The 10,161-nt window shown below is 48.3% G+C and overlaps 1 long non-coding RNA gene across 1 annotated transcript; it reads right to left on the bottom strand.

The window, feature by feature from the left end:
- Positions 1-1,178: 1,178 nt before the first annotated feature.
- Positions 1,179-9,275, bottom strand: LOC109026889 (uncharacterized). Its single transcript, XR_002005942.4, has 3 exons — positions 8,775-9,275; positions 2,344-4,119; positions 1,179-2,004 (listed from the first exon to the last, which is right to left on the bottom strand). It is a non-coding gene; the product is annotated as an uncharacterized lncRNA (long non-coding RNA).
- Positions 9,276-10,161: the final 886 nt, after the last annotated feature.

Genomic DNA, 10,161 nt, shown 5'->3' on the forward strand with positions numbered 1-10,161 from the left:
GTTCAAGCGATTCTCCTGCCTCAGCCTTCTGAGTGGCTGGGATTATAGGTACCTGCCACCATGCCCAGCTAATTGTTGTATTTTTAGTAAAGATGGGGTTTCACCATGTTGGCCAGGCTGGTCTCAAACTGATGACCTCAAGTGATCTGCCCGCCTCGACCTCCCAAAGTGCTGGGATTACAGTTGTGAGCCATCACGCGTGGCCAGGAACTCAATTTTAAATGTTTATCTAAGGTCCTCTTGGTCAAGTGGGGGTGTTCTCGTTTGGTGGGGGGGCTTAGGGTTTTTAAGTTTACAGTGTCATATGTTTAATTCAACTTCTGAAATTCTAGTTCATCCGACTGTATTTAGTAAACACCTGGGAAAAGGCTCTGTGGAGAGGCATCTGAACACAAGTGCAGGGCAAGGAAGCCCATTCTGGAGCTGACTGTGCCACCCACCTGTCCTCTCAGGCAGGTCCCCATCTCTCTGAGCTCCATTCCTGAGCCATCACATGAGGATACGAATCCATCTCCTAACTGGGAGGCTCAAGTAAGGATATACTTGAAAGGAGTCTGAAAAGTCAGATTCTACAAATGCCATCTTATTCTACAGAGCAAGGCTGTGGGAGGAGACTTACCTTCCACTCAAAAGCACAGGCAACAGAAATTGCCTGGGGGACACAAAATTCCAGGGAGAGGATTAAGCCCAAACGTGAACTTCACCAAGCTGACCCAAGTCCTCACTGCAGTTCGGCTGACCCACCCTTGATTGGGCCCCGTAATTTAACCACCTCCGTATCATATTGTGTCCGGAATTAGTGGGTTCTTCATCTCACTGACTGCAAGAATGAAGCCACGGACCCTCGCGGTGAGCGTTACAGTTCTTAAAACCAGCGTGTCCAAAGTTTGTTCCTTCTGATGTTCAGATGTGTTCAGAGTTTTTTCATTCTGGTGGGTTTGTGGTCTCACCAGCTCAGAAGTGAAGCTTCAGGCCTTTGCGGTGAGAGAGTTACAGCTTTTAAGGCAGCACTTCCGGAGTTGTTCGTTCCCTCCTGTAGGTTCCAGCTCTCGCTAGCTTCAGGAGTGAAATTGCAAACCTTTGTGGTACTACAACTCACAAAGGCAGTATGGACCCAAAGAGCAGACAGCAGCAAGACTCACTACAAACAGCAAAAGAACAAAACCTCCAGGAGACCGGAGCGGGTTGCCACTGCACCCTCAGGCAGACTGCTTTTATTCTCTTATTTGGCCCCTCCCCCCCACCCACATCCTACTGATTGGTCCATTTTACAGAGAGCCGATTGGTCAGTTTTACAAACAGCTGATTGGTCCATTTTGACAGGGTGCTGATTGGTGCGTTTACAATCCCTGAGCTAGACACAAATGTTCTCCAGGTCCCCACTAGATAAGCTAGATACGGAGTGTCGATTGGTGTATTTACAAACCCTGAGCTAGACACAGAGTGCTGATTGGTGCATTTACAAACCTTGAGCTAGATACAGAGTGCCGATTGATGCATTCACAAACCCTTAGCTAGACATAAAGATTCTCCAAGTCCCCACCAGATAAACTAGATACAGAGCGCCGATTGGTGCATTCACCAACCCTAAACTAGACACAAGGTGCTGATTGGTGAGTTTACAAACCTTGAGCTAGATACAGAGTGCTGATTGGTGTATTTACAATCCCTTAGCTAGACATAAAGATTCTCCAAGTCTCCTCCACCAGACTCAGGAGCCCAGCTGGCTTCACCCAGTGGATCCCACACTGGGCCACAAGTGGAGCTGCCTGCCAGTCCCGCGCCATGCGCCTGCACTCCTCAGCCCTTGGGTGGTCGATGGGACTGGGTGCCCTGGAGCAGGTGGCAGTGCTCATTGGGGAGGCTCGGGCAGGGCAGGAGCCCACGGCGGGGGCAGGGAGGCTCAGGCATAGCAGGCTGCAGGTCCAGAGCCCTGCCCCACAGGGAGGCAGCTAAGGCCGGGTGAGAAATTGAGCACAGGAGCTGCTGGCCCAGGTGCTAAGCCTCTCACTGCCCAGGCTGGCACGGCGGTGGGGCTGGCCGGCCACTCCGAGTGCGGGGCCGCGGTGCCCACACCCACCCGGAACTTGCCCTGGCCCGCAAGCGCCACGCGCAGCCCCGGTTCCGCCTGCGCATCTCCCTCCACACCTCTCCCGCCACACCTCCCCCGCCACACCTCCCGCAAGCTGAAGAAGCTGGCTTCAGCCTTGGCCAGCCCAGAAAGGGGCTCCCACAGTGCAGCGGTGGGCTGAAGGGCTCCTCAAGCGTGGCCAGAGTGGGCAGCGAGGCCAAGGAGGCTCCAAGAGCGAGCGAGGGCTGAGAGGGCTCCCAGCACACTGTCACCTCTCAATATCTTCACATAATAACAGGAATAAGGGCCGGGTGCGGTGGGTCACGCCTGTAATCCCAGCACTTTGGGAGGCCAAGGCAGGCGGATCACCTGAGGTCGGGAGTTCGAGACCAGCCTGACCAACATGGAGAAACCCCGTCTCTACTAAAAATACAAAATTAGCCGGGCATGCTGAAGCATGCCTGTAATCCCAGCTACTCGGGAGGCTGAGGTGGGAGAATGGTTTGAAACCAGGAGGCAGAGGTTGCGGTGAGCTGAGATCACGCAGTTGCACTCCAGTCTGGGCAACAAGAGCGAAACTCCGTCTCAAAAAACAAACAGGAATAAGATTTGTTTCTTGCATTTGGGGTAAGGTATTTTAGCAAGGATAAAGCACTCTGCCAAAGTGGGTAGTATTTCCTCACATCTGGCCAGGCGTGGTGGCTCATGCCTGTAATCCCAGCACTTTGAGAGGCCGAGGCTGGTGAGTCGCATGAGGTCAGAAGTTTGAGATCAGCCTAGCTAACATGGTGAAACCCCATCTCTACTAAAAAATACAAAATTTAGCCAGGCATGGTGGCATATACCTGTAGTCCCACTGCACTCCACCCTGGGCCAGAGTGAAACCCCGTCTCAAAAAATGGTGAAAAAAAAAAAAAGGCCGGGCGCAGTGGCTCATGCCTGTAATCCCAGCACTTTGCGAGGCCAAGGCAGGCAGATCACCAGAGGCCAGGAGTTTGAGACCAGCCTGTCCAAAATGGTGAAACCCTGTTTCTACTAAAAATACAAAAAATTAGCCGGGAGTGGTGGCAGGTGCCTGTAATCCCAGCTACTCAGGAGGCTGAGGCAGGAGAATCGCTTAAACCCAGGAGGTGGAAGCTGCAGTGAGCTGAGATCGCACCATTGCACTCCAGCCTGGGCAACAAGAACGAAACTCCATCTCAAAAAAAAAAAAAAAGAGAGAGAGAGAAAAAAGTATTTCCTCGCATCTCACCTAGTCAAAACCCAGGGCCCACATACCCTACCTATCCCATGCATGTGAGACGCTCACACTGTCAACATAAAAAGTCCCTTAGTATCACCTAATTACCAATAGCAGCACAACAACAAGTCAAGTTAGAGGTGAAGCTCAGCTCACCAATCAGGTTATTCTGATTTGGATCAGTTAGAAGGAAAGGCAGGAGAGGCTCAATATCTTGAAAACAATGCTCATTTGCATACATGGATAAATACTTAATGGCCCAGCATGAGTTCCATCAATACAGAGGCAGTGTGTATTCACTCCTCACTGTGTTCCGTGAATAGATCTTCTCTTGGGGCCTAAATTACATTTCCTATAATCATGTTAACAAAAAGGACAGATGTGTAGAACAATCTATCAGAGGCAGTCATAAAAGTATTTAAAGTCTCTGTTGCCAGAAAAAGGGGTCCCTACCCAGACCTTAAGGGAGGGTTCCTGGATCTTGTGCAGGAAGGAATTCAAGGCAAGTCACAGAGTGCAGTAAGAAGAGATCATTGGCCAGGCGCAGTGGCTCACACCTGTCATTTCCGAGCACTTTGGGAGGCCAAGGCAGGTGGATCACAAGGTCAGGAGTTCAAGACCAGCCTGTCCGAGATGGTGAAACTCTGTCTCTCCTAAAAATACAAAAATTAGCTGGGCGTGGTGGCGGGCACCTGTAATACCAGCTGCTCGGGAGGCTGAGGCAGGAGAATCACTTGAACCCAGGAGGCAGAGGTTGCAGTGAGCCAAGATTGCGCCACTGCACTCCAACCTGGTTGACAGAGCAAGACTGCATCTCAAAAAAAAAGAGAGAGAGAGAGATCATCTATTGAAAGCTACTCATTTTGCAAGTAAGCTTTACGATATAAAAAATAAAACTAATTTTTTTAAATAAATAAGTAAAGCTACTCAGTTAGGCGGGGAGTGGTGGCTCACATCTGTAATCCCAGGACTTTGGGAGGCCGAGATGGGGGGATCCCTTAAGCCCAGAGTTCAAGACCAGCCTGGGCTACAAAGCAAAACCCCATCTCTACAACAAATACAAAAAATTAGCTGAGCATGGTTGTAACTGACCAACGGGCTCACCTTGCCCACGGCCTAGACAGAGCCAATTTATCAAGACAGGGGAATTGCAATACAGACAGTGTAATTCAGGCAGAGCCGGCTGTGTGGGAAACCAAAGTTTTATTATTACTCAAATCAGTCTCCCTGAGCATTCTGGGATCACAGTTTTTAATTCAGGATAATTTGGTGGGGGTGGGAGGGAAGGCCATTGAGTCAAGAGTGCTGACTGTTGGGTCAGAGATGAAATCACGCAGAACTGAAGCTGTCCTTTTGTGCTGGAGTCAATTCCCAGGTCAGGGGCCACAAGATCAGATGGGCCATTTTATCTATCTGGGTGGTGCCAGCTGATCCATCAAGTGCAGGGTCTACAAAACATCTCAAGCACTGATCTTAGGAGCAGTTTAAGGAGGGTCAGAATCTTGTATCCTCCAGCTGCATGACTCCTAAACCATAAATTCTAATCTTGTGGCTAATTTGTTAGTCCTACAAAGGCAGTCTAGTCTCCAGGCAAGAAGGAACTTTGTTTTGGGAAAGGGCTGTTATCGTCATTGTTTTAAACTATAAACCAAGTTCCTTCCAAAGTTAGTTCGGTCTGTGCCCAGGAATGAATAAGAACAGCTTGGAGATGCAAAGCAAGATGGAGTTGGTTAGGTCAGATCTCTTTCACTGTCTCAGTTATAATTTTGCCATGGCACTTTCAATCTCTTGCTTTGGGTTTTTTTTGTTTGTTTTGTTTTTGTTTTTGTTTTTTTGAGACGGAGTCTCACTCTGTCACCCAGGCTGGAGTGCAGTGGCACGATCTCGCCTCCTTGCAACCTCTGCCTCCCGGGTTCACACCATCCCCTTCCTCAGCCTCTCGAGTAGCTGGGACTACAGGTGCCTGCCACCACGCCCGGCTAATTTTTTGTATTTTTAGTAGAGATGGGGTTTCACCGTGTTAGCCAGGATGGACTCGATCTCCTGGCCTCGCTTTGGGTTTTATAACACCTTAATCTTAAGGTGTTGGCTAATGAATATGGAAAAAGGGTGAAGACTGCTCTAACTTCTTCCTGCTGATCATGGGTGTAATAGGGGTAGGTGTTGACCCCAAGGTGAGAGGAGTGGAACTCCTTTGCAATTGTCTGAGTGTACTCATGCAGTAGCTGGGATTACAGGTGCATGCCACCATGCCCAGCTAATTTTTGTATTTTTAGTAGACAGAGGGTTTCACCATGTTGTCTAGGCTGGTCTTGAACTCCTGACCTTAAGTGATTCACCTGCCTCGGCCTCCCGAAGTGCTGGGATTACAAGTGTGAGCCACGTGCCCAGCCCTCCACTGTATGGATAAACCACATTTTATCCATTTACACGTGGATGGCATGTCAACTGTTTCTAGTTTTTGACTATTATAAATAACACTGCTCGGAACACTCAAGTGCATGACTTTGTGAAAGTAAATTTCTAGGAGTTAGAGTTGCTGAGTTGTATGGTCGGTTTATGTGTAATATTTTGAGAAACTGCCAAATTGTTTTCCAAAATAGATGTACCATTTTACATTCTTGTTAGCCATATGTGAGGGTTCCAGTTTCTCCAAATCTTCATCAATACTTGTTATTATCTGTCTTTTTTATGACAGTAATTGTTTTTGTTGTTGTTGTTTTTGAGACAGAGTTCTGCTCTGTCACTCAGGCTGCAGAGCAGTGGCACAATCGGGACTCACTGCAACTTCTGCCTCCTGGATTCAAGCGATTCTCCTGCTTTAGCCTTCCGAGAAGCTGGGATTACAGGTGCCCACTACCACACCTGGCTAATTTTTTTTTGTATTTTAGTAGAGATGGGCTTTCACCATGTTGGCGAGGCTGGTCTCGAACTCCTGACCTAAAGTGATCCGCTCACCTTGGCCTCCCAAAGTGCTAAGTGTGAGCCACCGTGCCCAGCCCAGTAATTGCCTCAGAGGCATCTGAAACCAGAGCGACTCTATCTTAAATAGGGGGTGGATAAAATGAGACCAAGACCTAATGGGCTGCATTCCCAGGAGGTCAGGCATTCTTAGACACAGGATGAGACAGGAGGTCAGCAGGACTGGTATCACAAGATACAAGTCTTAAAGACCCTGCTGATAAAACAGAATGCAGTAAAGAAGCCAGCCAAACCCACCAAAACCAAGATGGTAACTAAAGTGACCTCTGGGCCAGGCTCGGTGGTTCAGACCTGTAATCCCAGCACTTTGGGAGGCCAAGGCAGGTGGATCCCTGAGGTCAGGAGTTTGAGACCAGCCCGGTCAACATGGTGAAACCCTGTCTCTACGAAAAATGCAAAATTAGCCAGGCATGGTGGTGCATGACTGTAATCCCAGCTACTCGGGAGCCTGAGGTAGGAGAATTGCTTGAACCTGGGAGGTGGAAGTTGCAGTGAGCTGAGATCATGCCATTGCACTCCAGCCTGGGTGACAGAGTGAGACTTGGTCTCAAAAAAAAAAAAAAAAAAAAAAAAAAAATGCTGCTCTGCCTATGCAGTAGCTATTATTTCTTTTTCTTCCTTTTTCTTTTCTTTTATTTATTTATTTATTTTTTTTTTTTGAGACAGAGTCTTGCTCTGTGCCCCTGGCTAGGAGTGCAGGCCATGATCTCAGATCACTGCAACCTCTGCCTCCTGGGCTCAAAGCTGGAACTACAGGTGCATGCTACCAAGCTTGGCTAATTTTTTAAGTTTTTTGTAGAGACGGGGTTTTGCCATGTTGGCCAGGCTGGTCACGAACTCCGGGCCTCAAGTGATCCACTCTCCTCGGCCGCCCGAAGTGCTGGGATTACAGACGTGAGGCACCACATCCGGCTGGAGTAGCCATTCTTTTATTTCTTTTTTTTTTTTCAGACAGAGTCTCCCTCTGTTGCCCAGGCTGAAGTGCAGTGTGCCATCTCGGCTCACTGCAACCTCTGCCTCTCAGGTTCAAGCGATTCTCCTGCCTCTGCCTCCCAAGTAGCTGGGATCACAGGCACATGCTGCTGCGCCCAGCTGATTTTTATATTTTTGGTACAAATGGGGTTTCACCATGTTGCCCAGGCTGGTCTTGAACTCCTGACCTCAGGTGATCTGCCTGCCTTGGCCTCCCAAAGTGCTAGGAACACAGGTGTGAGCCACTGCACCCGGTCTGAGTATGGTATTAATAGAAGGATAAATACAGGAAATTCTAAGTATACCCTCTACACTGAAACATAGAAACACATCTTAAGGTTATTTTACTGCAGTCAATCAGTTCTGTAGCAGCAAGAAAAGTGTATAGACAGCTATGCACTGCCCTCACTGTTCTGTAGCCAGAAAACAAATAATAATGTACCATTAAAGGGCTTTTTCAAACAGGTTATTATGTGTGTCATTTTCTTTCTTGAAAAAAAGATTAATAGCAGCAACAATCCATTGCGAGTTGGCTATTACCCACAGACAAATGGCCACACCAATACAAAGAGACTACAGCACAAAGGAGAAGGCTGTTTAATTGGAAAGGATTTCATAGGTGACCATTACAAAGGCAATGCTTCCCTCTGTGCCAGTTTAAGTGATTCCTTACTGGACACTTAAGCCAGCTTTTGGACTTTTTACCTCCCTTAAGGATACCACTTCAGTACTAGCTCCAAGAAAACCCTTTTAGCCAGATACTTAGTAAAAAGAGAAAATAGCAAAACCGAAGGCTAAGCCGGGCACAGTGGCTCACACTTGTAATCCCATCACTTTGGGAGGCCGAGGCGGGTGGATCACTTGACACCAGGAGTTCGAGACCAGCCTGGCCAACATGGTGAAACCCGTCTCTACTAAAAATACAAAAATTAGCTGGGAATGGTGGCGGGTGCCTGTAATCCCAGCCACTTTGGAGGCTGAGGCAGGAGAATCACTTGAACCCAGGAGGCGGAGGTTGTAGTGAGCCAAGATCACACCACAGTTCTTCAGCCTGGGCAATGGAGGGAGACTCGGTCTCAAAAAAAAAAAAGAAAAGAAAACGAAAAGAAAAAGAAAAAAAGAGAAGAAAAGGCTATAGGAGTGGCTGGAATAGCAAGAAGAAATGCAGGAGAAATCATGGGGAAAGGGGGTATGAGATGATGCATCTGATCAGATAATAAAACATGCTGGAGTTTTTTCCCCCAATAGAAGATTTAGGTGACTTGTAAGCTTTAAGCTTTGGGCAAGGTTGGGGGTGGGAACAAGGTGGGAGAAGAGAAATGCTTTGCAATAATGTTTAGGACACAGAGGTGTGGTTCTGCAATATAATTAGGAACCATGAGCCCAGCGCAGTGGCTCACGCCTGTAATCGCAGCACTTTGGGAGGCCGAGGTGGGTGGATCACTTGAGGTCAGGAAACCCAGTCTCTACTAAAAATACAAAACATTAGCCGGGCGTGGTGACACATACCTGTAATCCCAGCTACTCAGGAGGCCAAGGCAGGAGAACTGCTTGAATCCAGGGGGGCAGAGGTTGCATTGAGCTGACATGGCTCCAGCCTGGGTGACAGAGCAAGACTCTGTCTCAAAAATAATAATGAGGCAGGACGTGGTGGCTCACACCTGTAATCCCAGCACTTTGGGAGGCTGAGATGTGTGGATCACTTGAGGTCAGGAGTTCAAGACCAGCCTGGCCAACATGGTGAAAGCCCATCTCTACTAACAATACAAAAATTAGCCGGGCATTGTGGTGGGCACCTATAATCCCAGCTACTTGGGAGGCTGAGGCACGAGAGTTGCTTGAACTGGGAGGCAGGGGTTACAGTGAGCCAAGATCGTGACAATGCACTCCAGCCTGGGTGACAGAGTGAGATTTTGTCTCAAGAGTTCCCTAAGTTTTAAATGTTCTCCAAGATTCCTTCTGTGTCTACATCTTATGATTCTGAATCTATTGCATTTCCATATTTTCTTTCTTTTTTTTTTTTTTGAGATGGAGTTTCACTCTTGTTGCCTAGGCTGGAGTACACTGGTGCGATCTTGGCTCACTGCAACTTCCGCCTCCTGGGTTCAAGCAATTCTCCCGCCTCAGCCTCCCGAGTAGCTGGGATTACAGGCATGTGCCACCATGCCTGGCTAATTTTGTATTTTTCGTAGAGACGGGGCTTTGCCATGTTGGTCAGGCTGGTCTCGAACTCCTGACCTCAGGTGATCCTCCTGCCTCAGCCTCCCAAAGTGTTGGGATTACAGGCATAAGCCACCATGCCCCGCCTCATTTCCTTATTTTCTAAATCATAATAGAGCAACAGCTCACTGGTTGCTAACCACTTCCCGAGAGTCACCTTGAGGCTCAGACCTTTACTAGATGTGATATAATAAGAAATATATTTGGTCTTTGTCCTCAGTGGCACAGAACTCCTACAAGCCTTGGAATTTCCTGAAAGACAGGAGTGTCTTTGGTTGTTATGAGGCCCTTGATCACATATGTACTGAGGTGACAAAGGGTGGGGTTCCCATATAGCCTCACAAATGGACTGGTCACCAGAAAGACCAAGTGATTAGAAGGTTGGGTGTTTCATCCCACCCACTGGTCTCCTGAAAGGGCAGGGAGGAGGCTGCCATTAAGCTGCATAAAATCTCTCGAATCTGGAGACGTGATGAGTTTCGAGGTTGGTGAACACATGGGGTGCTGGGAGGGTGGCATCCCTGGACGGGGCATAGAGGCTCTGCACCCCCACCCCAAGCTCACCTTACACTTCTCTTCCATTTGGCTCTTGAGTTGTATCCTCTACAATAAACTGGCAATTTTAAGTAAATTGTTTTCCTGGGCCAGGCATGGTGGCTCTGACGTGTAATCCCAG

The sequence above is a fragment of the Gorilla gorilla genome, chromosome 4 (genome assembly GCF_029281585.2).
Source record: "Gorilla gorilla gorilla isolate KB3781 chromosome 4, NHGRI_mGorGor1-v2.1_pri, whole genome shotgun sequence".
Lineage (NCBI taxonomy): Eukaryota > Metazoa > Chordata > Mammalia > Primates > Hominidae > Gorilla > Gorilla gorilla.